This window comes from Sminthopsis crassicaudata, chromosome 1, assembly GCF_048593235.1.
Source record: "Sminthopsis crassicaudata isolate SCR6 chromosome 1, ASM4859323v1, whole genome shotgun sequence".
NCBI lineage: Eukaryota > Metazoa > Chordata > Mammalia > Dasyuromorphia > Dasyuridae > Sminthopsis > Sminthopsis crassicaudata.
Genome location: NC_133617.1, coordinates 604,315,764 through 604,327,624, shown reverse-complemented (window position 1 = coordinate 604,327,624; position 11,861 = coordinate 604,315,764). Strand labels below are relative to the sequence as shown.

At 34.3% G+C, this 11,861-nt stretch overlaps 1 protein-coding gene across 2 annotated transcripts in view; it reads left to right on the top strand.

Annotated features, from left to right (window-relative positions):
* WWOX (WW domain containing oxidoreductase) overlaps positions 1–11,861 on the top strand; it is a 1,143,641-nt gene that overhangs the window by 559,214 nt on the left and 572,566 nt on the right. The window lies entirely within an intron of this gene.

The following is an 11,861-nucleotide window of genomic DNA, read 5'->3' as shown; positions in this document are numbered from 1 at the left end:
CCCCCCAAAAATTAGTTATAAATTAATATTTAGCATTATGTTTACAAAATACATGTAATTAAATGCATATAAATATATGCACATATATACATACACACACAGACTCTATCACTAATGACATGTGAGCTTTACTAAGCCATTCAGCTTCTCTGAGTTTCACTGACTTTGTTTCTAGATATAAATAAATTGGATTTCTTTGGTCATATCTGAGATGCTGTGGATGTCAGTGTTCTCCATGGCTTTTTCTTGGCAGAGACACTGGAGTGGTTTGTCATTTCCTTCTTGGAAACAGGGGTTAAGTGACATTCCAGGGTCACACAGCTAGTAATTGTCAAAGGCCATATTTGAATTCAGGTCTTCCTGAGGTTCTTGGGGAAAACTGAAATATCATAATTTTACAGATAAGGAAACTGAGGCAAAAAGAGTTTGAGTGACTTTCTTAGGGTTACAAAAAGGTTTTAAATTCAGGCATTTTCCTGATTTTCCCAAATACTAGTATTTTCCCCTTTGAGATTTCTTTTCATATACTCTGAATACACCATTTTTGTATCCAGTTATTTACATGTTGTGTCTCCCATTAGAATATAAGTTTCTTGAAGGCAGCAGGGTTGGGTTCTGTCCTTTCTGTCCTCTGACTGTTTAGCATAGTACCTAGCATATATAATAGGCACTTAATAAATGCTTGTTAATTTACTGATTAATTGACTGACTAATAGTAGGACAATTGAGCCACAGTTTGTCCCCAGGTTCGTCCTGTTAGTGTTTCTGCTCTAGTAGAATAGCTTTGAATATGCCAAGCTGACCCAACACCAGTTTCAGGACTATTATAAGAGGGATCATCCTATAATACAATGTGAAGAACATTAGTTTAAAAATTAAATTAAAAGGCACAAAAACCCTTCAGGTGTCTTTATTTTAAATAATAAAATCTGGTTTCTCTAGAGGACTTTGAAGTAGATAGAATTTTATTTAGTCAGAGATGGCGTGTTCAAGTTCTAGCTTTGCTACTTACTTTGGCAAATCATCTTCTTTCTGTGTCTGCACACTCTGTCAAATGACCTAGTCTGCTGCTACTAGTTAATCAGTCAAATGAGGAACCAACTGTGCCTAAGTACTCATCTAGGTCTAAAATCTAGATTCTGCTTTACTCAGACTAAAGTACAATAGTACTCAGTACTAAAGTACAAAGTCAGAACTTTGGAGTTTTGAGGAAATAACAATTTTTTAAAAAGATTGAGTGTTGTTACAACTAATTCAGGTACCTACTTATATTCTAAATGTGATGAAAGGAAAAATAACTTCTGCACATCATTTTTTAGAAATCAAAACTGTGCTATTCAAACCGTCTTCTTTGGTTTGTCAAAGGGAGCTCTTTGCCCCATAGTCAAAGCATATTTGTTTAAAGGAACCAGAAGGGGACCTGTAGGAGTTTGAAGAACCATTGTTTTTCAGTACACTGCCTCAGCTTCTTCATCCAATTTTCTTGACTCTTATTCACCCATAGTGTTCATTGGCTACATCAAATTTATTTGTTTTCTTAGGGAAAAAACCTATATGTTTTGCTACAATTGTATGCCTCCCAAGTCTTTCAGAATAAAAGCAACTTTCTTTTTTGTAATCAAGAAGTATCATAAGTAATGATCTGTTCCAGATTGGTAAGAATAATATGTGCATTAGCTGCCCTATAGAGTTATTAGGAGGAAATCCCAATTCTACCACTATTAACATACAAAATTAGTTGTCACTTTTTCCCCTTGTTCTGAACCTCAGATCTCTTTATCCAGAAAATGAGGGGGTGAACTAGAAGAATTCTAAAGGACCAAGATTTTATGATAACCCACCTCCCAGGACTTCTGTAGGAATTAATGAGTTTGTAGAGTATGGGACTCAGAAGAGAAAGGGAATTAAGAGATCATGTAATACAATGCCTTAATTTTACAGATATGGATACAGATACAGATCCAATAACCTTAAGTACCCTTCCTATGCATTGTACTTTCTCTGTTTCTTGTACTGTTAAGAGTACACCAAAGCACCCCAGTGAGGTCAGCTGCTATGGTAGCCTCTCTGAGTCCCTATTTACTTAAGTAATGACATATAAAAACCATTCCTTATAATGGAGAATACCCAAGCCACTATAATGGGGAGGAAAGGGCAATGAATTTGTAGTCCTCGGGTTTAACCCCCTGACTCTCTGCCTCTAGACACTTTCTAGACCTCATTTTCCTTGCCCATAAAATGAGCATATTTGGGTAGGTGTCCTTTCAGATCCCTTCCAGTTCTAAACCTTGTGCTGCTATAAAAGTAGTGGTCTCAGTTTAGAATAGCCCTTTGAGTCTGTATAGATATAGCCCCCACTAAGCATTGACTTGGTTGAAGGATTTCAATGTAGGAGCTAAATGCTTTGTGGTGAGCTCCCCTGAGAAGTGGCAGCTGAAAGCTGGCATGCCTATAAGCTTAGCTTTGGCTGGAGCAGCAGTAGTGGATTCAAAGAGCCATGAGACCCACTCAAAACTACCAGTGGCTGCAAGAATGGATTTGGAATCAGATCCTTCAGCTGTGTTGGAAGTGTCAGAGATCATAAGGAAAAGCAAGCAAACACAGGGGCAGCTTAGAAGCTTTTTCTCATTTCTCTAATTCTCTAATTCCACCTAGCTCATATCAGTTACTCTATCCATGATTTCTTTTTAAGCATGTGATATGCTTACCAGATGAGAAAGTACCACAACATTGTATAAGGAAATTTTATTCAAAAAATAAAAGTCCAGAGGAAATGATACACAGTAAAATGGCAGACAGGACTTATCCTAATCATGTTGTTTCTTCCAAAGTAACTCCTTTAAATAAGTGAAAGAGGTCCTTTCTCACTCAAAATCCTACAACTAATAAAGCATGTTTAAGAAACACAACTCTATAAAACTTAGCAACTATTTGGGGCTCTGAGGTGTTTTGTGTAATAAATGTTTCTAAATGGCCTGATAATAAAAATCATGTACATTGCCATCCAAGTTTACACATTGCTTTTATCCCAATATTTCAAGATGGATAATAGTACAAGGAGGACAACAAAAGTGACTGCATGCTATAGAGAAGAACCAAAAATCATAAAGGAAAAATATGTTGCCCATTTTCCAAAAAAAATCAGCATGAAGAGATATATTGCAATCTAGTTCTGACTCCAACTCCCTAACTTTTTCTAAAGCTCCTTCCTAGACTGAACCAAGTTAACACTCTCACACTGTTAATACAGTCAACAAACCAACTAAAATAAATAGATAAATTAAAAAGCTGATATTACTGTTGGGTGCACTAAGAAAGGCATAGGGACATAACAGTTTTTTTTTTTTTTTATACTTTGCCCTGGTCAAACCATGCCTAAAGTACTTCCACATGCCGAAGTGAATACAGAAAAAGGTGACCAGGAAGAAGAACTGACTCGGGAATGTGCCCTTTAAGAATCATTTGAAGGAGTTAGGGGTTTTTAGCCTGGAGTAAAATGGGGAGACAACATGGTAATCTTTAAGAATGTGAACATTTATCATGAGGAAGAATGATTAGATGTGTTCTGCTTGACATTATATGATAGAACTAGGAATAATTTGATATTGACATAAGAGCATATTTCCCAACAATGATTGCTGTCCAAAAGGAAAACAGACAGTTTTAGAAAGCAAGGACCCTTTTCTTTTGGAAGAACCTACATGGCCACCCATCAGCTCTATTGTGGCTAGAGAGTTCTGGTTAGATAAAGGCCAGATTTTCTGGTTATAGGATTCTGTAAATCAAAAACACTTTGCAAAATGCTGATTATTTGAGAAGATCAATGGTCAGAGGATTTTGAACTGGTTGGAACAAGGGAACATTTTATTATTACTCCTTCTTTTATAGATGAAGAAAATAAGGTCCCCCAAATGGGAAATACTTAATTGATGGAAGTGAAACCAGTAGTAAATAGTAGAACAGTGGTTCGAGCTCATTTTCTCTGTCTACAAATGCAATGCTTGTGTTTCTCACAACCAGATCTATATTTTTTTCTTTCCTACTACTACCTGGAGCTTCAGTTTCTTTGTCTATTAAATAATCTTTTCGCAGTTTTCCTCACAGTCACTTTCAGGGATGTACTTTATAAAGTGTAAAACACTGTAGAAATGCACATTGCTATTATTATTAACAATAATCATTATTGTTTTAGTCAACATATATATTTTTATTATCATAGTGATCTCCTGTGGTGCATCTAGATAGCCAGTCCATGGTTTAATAGGCTTTACAATGTAGGAGTTTATAATCTATAATGTGTGCTTTGATGTGCATACTGAATGTTTGCTGGATTTTTTTTCCTTTTGAAATTCAGAAATTTCTAGTTGTGTTGATTCCCCTCGTCAGCATACTTTATCATATCAAAGCCTTTTCAGACAGTGTAAAACTACTGAGTTATGTTTGGGTCATGTTTTGTGGTCTGCCCTTTAATACTGTAGCTTTAGAAATGCAATTTTCAGCCTCTCCTTATTAGAATATGATAAAGTATGCCTGGTCTGTGTCCAGCGCCGCTAATCTCCAGACTGCGCTTCATGAATTAGGCATGAAGATTTGAGTCAATGTACTCTCAAAGACCAATGTTTAGGGAATCATGGATTTTCTACAAGCTGAGGGAGAAATCTATAATAGGAGGAACTGATTTTCAAACGTCGTATTCCTGAGAAGAAATGACCAGTTCTGGGCCAGAGACAACAGAATTTCATTTGCAGAATATTCAAGAACCAATCTAAACTATATTGACCAGTTTAGTTAGAGAGAGTCAGCATGATAATGAAAGGAGCGCTAGTAACAGATTCAGAAGATCTGGGTTCCAGATTTGCCTCTGCCATTTACTAGTTCATATGACTTTGAGTAAGTTAGTTAATCTGTGATAACTTCATTTCCCTCATTTATAAAATAATTCCTTCCCAGAATGGCTGGAATGAAAGTTCATTGCAAACCTTAAAGGAAAATGGAAATGTGAGCCCTTGTTATACTGAATCTGTTGTATTATAACATTTACATATATCACCTGAAGGTACTGCAATGACAACAGATTAAAATTTGAGGACAAATTGATCCATAGAATTCTGGAACTCAGTTGGAAACACAGAGGACATCAAAGCTAACCTTTAGTTAGGGCAGCATTCCTGACAAGTGGCCATCCCGTTTTCCTTAGAAGAAAGTATTAAAATGACATGAAATGCATTATTTGTCAAGATAGCACTGTCCATTTCAGGAAAGAATTGTCAGAAAGACCTTTCTTATCTTGAACTAGAACTAGCTATAGTATTAGAAAAATTTACTTGGAATTTGAAAAGAAGCAACTTTAGGCTTGAAAAACTTCCTAGGAATCAGTTATCCAAAATTGAAATGGGATTCTTTGGGAGATAGTGTTTTCCTCCTTGGAGAACTTCAAGCAAAGACTATTTCTCAGGAATGCTGAAGAAGGCATTCTTCAGAGATAATGGTTAGAGTAATGGTTGCTGAGGTCCTTCCACTTCTGAAATTCTATTAATTATTCGATCTAACAAGTGAAGCCCCCGAATTGTTACTTACTACCGCTGTAATCTTGGACAATACGATCATTAGTAGCCATGTAAATTTCAGCATAAATTTCTTACCCTCTCTGAGCCTTAGAATTCCCAAAATATTTGCCAGTTAAAGCAGCAACAAAATAAGAGAATGCAAAAAGTGATTTATTTCTAGATGGAGCTTATGAAACAGTTAAGATCTACAAATGGCTTTAAAAGATCCTCTGTAGTTGACATCTGCTTGAACAGTTTCGTTAAATAATGTTTGACAAAGTAATAAACAAATGGATGAACAATATGAATTTGAAGAAATTGAAGATGGTATGGTGAAATTTAGGAATCATATCATTGCCTCCAGAAATTATAAAAGGATTATCCTTGAGGGGCCCAAAATTAATTATTAATGTAGATTATGCAAGGAAAGAGTAAAAACTGTACAATATCACTTAGGTTGTAAAATTTTTGCATCTATCAAATAACTGTCAAGTAATGGCCTGGTAGTTAGAATTTATATACATATATATGTTCTGGCAAACCCATCCAGTAAACTACCACAACCAGAGCATTATCATATACAGAACTGTAGTTCACAATCATCTGGATGTAACAATAATTCATAAATACTTAATGTTTTAAATACACATAATCTCTAAACTCGTTGAACAACAACAAAAAAATTGAAACATACTTAGCAGAAGAAATCCAAAGTATGTGGGAAAGAGATTCCTATCATGTCTATTGTACTCTCTGTGACTGAGATTTTCTGAGAGCTTTTATTGATTCTTGACAAAAGAGTTCACAACCTGATACTGTTATTGAGCTATGGAAAGCAGATGTGCATTATCCAGATGTGCATTATCTCCAATGAATGTTAAACATAAGAGACTAATAACAAGATAGAGACTTGCTAAAGCACCATTTCTATATTAACTCTTTTTTTTAAGAAAAAAATGAAATACTAATTACACTGCAAAAAAAATAGCAAATTCAGTACTTCAAAATTCTTATATTTCATTGATGTTAATGCTTTACCTAGTAATACAGATTCCAACTTTTTCATGGCTTAAAGGTACCTTGTTTCATGAGGACACAGATAGATAAGTACTATGAAAAAGGTATTGGATTTACAAAGACCTGGGTAAAAATTATTTCTCTGCATCTTAATATTTCAGTGACAATGGGCAAATTATTTATTATTCCTTCATCTGTTAAATGAAGATGTTGACTTCTAAGGCACTTTCAATCTATAAATCTGTAATTATATTAACCTACCTAACCAAGTTATTGTGTAGAAAGCATATTATAAAATGTAAAGAATTAGATATATACATAAGAATTATATTTATCTACTTTTCTTTGGAGGTTTGGCAATATGTTGCAAGGTTTTTTGTTTGTTTTTAAGCAGGTGCTTTATAAATGACTTTACCCATTTGCACTATATGTGCATTATTTAATATAAATATATACACTGTTAATATCCTCAAAGGAACAAGGGATGATAATATTTTTGATGAAAATTACAAAGAAAAATATTCACAATCTGTGTCAATCTTTTCTTTGAAAGGAACAAAAGAAATAAGTTGAAGAGATAGAAATGGTACTGTTAAGCAATGGACTTAAGTGATTTTTCTCTGTGATTGAGCCAAAAAAGATGAGATTACAACCAGGAATCTGAGATTTTGCAAATCCTAGTCTCTTGTCTCTGAGGCTCTGTTTAAACTGCCAAGATACACATTTTCTTCTGATGCAGTTGTTTCATTAGCAAAACTATTGCCTGATTCATGTTTTCTATACTTGTACCATGGAGTCTCTCTGATAAGTTATAAAAATCAACAAATAGTAGTCTTCCATTTCTGATAAAATGATGTATCTTATTAAAATTCAGCTGTTCCCAGTTATCCAAATTAGAGAAACTCTTCATTAGGTGTATGATGGTATTAGAAACTATCACACAAACAGAATTAATGTTGTGTCAGAAGGAAGGGTATCATGGGGTTTCCCTGTTTCTTGAGCACTTGATAATTATCTTCTACCCTGGTTAGTTTTTATTGACTCTACAATAAAAGACTTTTTTTTTTCCTTCCCAGTCTTCTACTTGTTCTCTGTGCTAGTAGATACAACGAAATGAGCTTATCTAAAAGTATCCTTTCTTCCAAAACTCTTAAGCAAACAGATCCTCTGAATCTCTTTTCTTGGTACGGCTGATTTTGAACTCAAGGTCAGGGAAGGGAAAGTACTTTTAATTGAGCTTCTTTTCTATGTCATGTTTGCCCCTTAAAGCCTCTTTGTTCAAGAAAGCATCATGATATTTGTCTTTGATAGTAGTCACATATATGTGCTAGAGCCTGAGGGTAGCATAGATCATTAAGTTGGAGCTATAAATTAAATAGCCGTCACTCTGACAGTTTGTACAATTGTAGAATTTGAAAGTTAGAAGAGATCCCAGAATTTTGAGCCCAGAATGTTTGAATTGGAAGCAAATTTATACTTTATGATAACAGAACTGAAAGAAAAATGAAATATATGTTAGAAAACAATGTTATAAGGAATATATATATATATCAATTTATATATAAAATCCCATTCCCTAATTTGATTTATGTTAAAATTGCAGTCCAAATAAAAAATTATTTGCCCAAAATAATAAAGATTTACTATAATGACAAGATATGAATTGTCACTGTTTTAAACTATATTTTAGGCATTCAGTGGTTACTATTTGGCCTGAAATTAATACTCAATTTAAAATGCAGCTTAACAGTGGGAAAAAAGCTGAAACAAGCATTTTCCTAAAAGATGGACTGTCATAATTGAATTGGGAAGATGTGCTTTTTCTATGGTCTCTGTTCCAGTTGCAGTTGTCAAAATGTAACTTTATTAGTGACTATTTCTTATAACAAATCATTTAAAATATTAACTTTAATATTAAATATCTGTATTCATCCAAGTAGTTATTTACCACTAGTTGTAGTAACTTTATAAGAATGTTTTACAAAACATGTAATTGGACTCCATATAAGAAAACATAAGGGCAGGAGCATTACCAGCATGATCTGAGGCTACTGAATACCATTTTGGAGTCTTGTTAACCCAATGTGAGGGTCACTAAATTATAATTAATTACCAGCGAATGTTGATTTGTATACCACTTTAAGTGTCTATGTACTCTGGTTGAAGAAGGATTGTGAGTAGAAAAAGTTTAAGAAGCCCTGATCTAGATTACTTCTCACTTACTACCATTCTTTATTTTTAAAAGTTGTAAAGTGAAATGCAGAGAGACTTTAAATTAAGTTCCCCAGATCACACAAGCAATGAGTACCAAAGTCAAATCACAGGTTTTGTACTTCTAAACACAATATACATTCTACCTATAGTAGCTTGCAAGTCAACTCTTCTCCCTAATTTCAGTATCCTCTTCTGTTTAATGGGAGAAATGTTTTGAACTACCTGTAGCTGAAATGTTGTGAAGAAATAGTAGCTACTATTTCTGTATAATGACATAGAGCTAGATCAGTAATGCTGTCTTAATTTTGAGACTAATTTGCTATGTCAACCTGGGCTAGTCATAATCTTTCTCTGGGTGTATTAGCAATCCAGATAACAAAATTATATTGAATTTGAAACTTGGAAAGATTAAATGACTTACCTTTGTCATGTTTCTTCTTCTATAAGATGAATGAGATTGGTGCTTCTAATTTTAACATTATACTTTGAAATAGTTTATATTTTCATTTTAAAACAATTTCTTTAGTAGTATATATTACGACCTTCCTGTCAATGATAGCTCCTCTACTATCTGGCCCCATCTGAACACAGGATTTAGATTGAAAATTTGTTTGGTTGTCTGATCCATTTCATATAGCTGTTCCATATAGGAGAGTGTCAGTGAGGACCAAGTGGCCTTTATCCCCTGTGGGGAGCTGCTGCTTTTTTAATTTTTTTTTTACCTTGGCTGTCTTATACACATACATTTCTACAGTTGTATAGCACAAATGGTGTGAAAGTGTTGATACGTGGGAATGTTGCATGAATCTTATTGAGTGTTCTTTATTTATCAGTTAGTTTTAACCTGTTTTTCTTTCCTTTTCATCCTCTATTGTATATCTGCAAAAATAAGAGGATACTTAGAATGGAGAGCACTGACTTTCAGAGCTGTAATGAGCCATAGAGATGATTCCTAGTTTACCGCTTCTTCTCCCCTCACTTTTTTCCCCTTTCCATAAGTTGAAGAGACTTAGTTGCGAAGAAGGGAAATAGCAGGTTTCAGTGTTCAAGCCAGGAACAGAACCAGATCTTTTCCTGCTAGGACTGTGTGTGTAACTAAATTTCACATCTGGTTGAATTCACATCTTAATTTCACAAATAGTTCTGTCTTTGTAACTGATTTTCACTGATGGGGTTCCCAGCATGTTGCCTTGATTGGATATTACATTTAAAGTTATCCATCAAGCCTTTTTTTTTTTTTTTTTAATTTTCATCCTGAGAACTTCATATAGTTCAGTAAAAAGAATACTACTGTTCAAGAGCCCTAGATTCCCATGCCTAGGCTGGCACATTCTGGTGTGAACTGGGACAGGTTCATTTCTTTTCCTGAGCATGAACAGTTTTGATTATATCATAGATCGCATAATGCATATTTGGAACTATCTTGTATTTTTTAAAGGTTATGATTATTTTAAATTTCCATCCATTTACATCTAGCATTTGATTTCCTGACTTCCAGCACAGAAACAGTTAAGTAGATCTTCAGATTCCCCCAGTCACACAGTAGAGAAAGGTCAAGTGCAGTGTCCTGAACCCCTTACATCTTCCTGCCAATTGGCTTCACCCTTGGTTTCAAAGGGAACAGCCCTGGCTGACTTGTCCAGACCTTTCCAATTTCCAGCTGCTCATTCAGAGGTTTCTGGCTTAGAAAAGAAGAAAATAAAGGTATTTTGTGAATCTTTGCTTTCCTGAGGTTGGAACAAGACAGGGAAAAAATATCTTTTCTATGTTCTTCTTTTCCCTTTAGGTTTTACAAATATTTTGAGGTTTTAAGTGTACAATTCAGTGGCATGTTTGTAAATTCTTCCATCGTTGAAGAATCTGACAATGAGCAACAGGACTTGCTTGTCTCTTTTAGATAAATAATAGACTATTTGAAGGCAAAATACACATAGGTAGAACCATGGCTTATATATTGAACATCCTTTCAATGAGCAAGTTTTGATTAAATGAAATTAATGACTTCCCATACTGCTAATTTGAACATTAATAATCTTTTGCAATATTTCCATTTCTTAGAATTCAACATTCTTCTATGATATAATTTACTATATTATAATATAGCAAGAATTTTTAGCCTTTTTGTGCTACAGACACCTCTGACAGTCTGGTGAAATCTATGGACCTCTTCTTGGAATATTATTTGTAAATGCATAAAACAAAAAACTTGGAATTACAAATAGAGTTTAAATATAGTTAATGAAATATTTTTTAAGTTCATAAACTCCAGATTATCTTTATGAGCTTCTATGATTTGGTGCAATAATAATTTCCCCTGGGATGTGAAAGATTTTTTTTAGCAGAATCATAATATTTTGAGGGAGTCTACTGAACTAATAGTAGATTTTGATAACTAACTATCCTATTGTTTCACTGACTATCTTTACCACTTCCTTGACTATAACTTCTTTCTCTGGCTACAACTTTCTTAAAGTATGATCTCTTCTGTTGGAATAGAAGTTCATCAAGAGTAAGGATAAAACACTTCTGTATTTTTGTCCCCAGCAGCATTTAACCTTTCATTTGAAAGATGTTGGTGTTGTTCAGTAATTTCAGTCCTGTCTGATTCTTCATTACCCCTTTTAGGGTTTTTCTTGTCAGAGATATTGGAGCAGTTTATCATTTCCTTCTTCAGCTCATTTTACAGATGAAGAAACTGAGACAAAATAGGGTTGTGTTGCCTAGAGTCACAGAGGAAGGAAGTGTCTGAGGTTGAATTTGAACTTAGGAAGATGAGTCTTCCTGACTCAAGGCTCAGAGCTCTATCTACTGCACTATCTAGCTGCCCCATTAAGTGCTTTTAATTAATTCATTCTTTTACAAGTAATAATCCTATTGATATAATTTATTTTGCAATACCTTTACATGTCCTTCCCATGCTGTTAAGCCATCATTTTATAATAACAAAAAAAATTGAATGAAAACAAAATCAGCAAAGCCAGCCAACATTTCAGTTTAGTCTTGTAATTTCTGTAATGTCCATTCCCATGTTCTTCTGAGAGGAAGCAGCATTTTTTCCAGCCTTCTCTGGAACCAAACTTGGTA